Raw genomic sequence first — 986 nt, 5'->3', positions numbered from 1 at the left:
TTTTTTTTGCGCCCAGGACAAGTTGTCCTCTGAGTTGGGGCTCAGTTGGTAGTACCCCTTTTATTCCTGCCCCCCACATACTTTCCGCTTTGGTCTCTTCCATCTGTTCCTGCTGGTTACTTGGTCCTGCTTATATAGCACTCAACAAAGAGTCCTGTTTTCTTGCCTCCAGGTCAAGTTGTCCTCAGACTAGGGTTTCAGTTGGTACCCCCTTTTATTCCTGCTTCTCCCCCCCCCCCACACACACACACACTTCCTGCTTCCGACTCTTCCTACTGTTCCTCCTGGTTAGTTGGTCCTGCTCAGATAGGCCCCAAGAAAGAGTCATTTTCTTGCCACCAGGTCAAATTGTCCAGAGTCGGGTTTAAAGTGTTAGCCCCACTTTTTTCCCTGACCCCAATGCTCTTCCAGGTTTGGTCTCTTCCAACTGTTACTGCGAGTTAGATGGTCCTGCTCACATAGGTCCCACCAAGAGTATTGTTTGTTTTATTGCTCCCTAGGTCAAGTTGTCCCCAGAGTAGGGTCTCAGTTGTTAGCCCCCCGTTATTCCTACCCCCACCCAATTCCCACTTTGGTCTCTTCCAAAAGTTCCTGCTGCTTAGTTGGTCCTGCTCAGATAGGCCCCAAAAAAGAGTCCTATTTTCTTGTCCCCTAAGTCAAGTTGCCCTCAGAGTAGGGTCTCAGATGATAGCCCCCCTTTTATTTCTGCCTCCTCCCACTTTCTGCTTTGGTCTATTACAACTATTCCTGATGGTTAGTGGTCTTATTCAGATGGGCCCCAAGAAAGAGTCCTCTTTTCTTGCCCCCGAGGACCAGTTTCCCTCAGAGTAGGGTTTCCTTTGGGTGCCCCAGTTTTTTTCCTGCTCCACCCAACACTTCCCTAGGTGGTCTCTTCAACTGCTCAGGCTGGTTAGTTGATCCTTCTAAGATAAGCCCCAGGAAAGAGCCCTGTTTTCTTGCCCCCTAGGTCACATTGTCTTCAGAGA

The sequence above is a fragment of the Herpailurus yagouaroundi genome, unplaced genomic scaffold, assembly GCF_014898765.1.
Source record: "Herpailurus yagouaroundi ecotype Mexico unplaced genomic scaffold, PumYag 66822, whole genome shotgun sequence".
NCBI lineage: Eukaryota > Metazoa > Chordata > Mammalia > Carnivora > Felidae > Herpailurus > Herpailurus yagouaroundi.
This window is presented reverse-complemented; position numbering follows the sequence as displayed.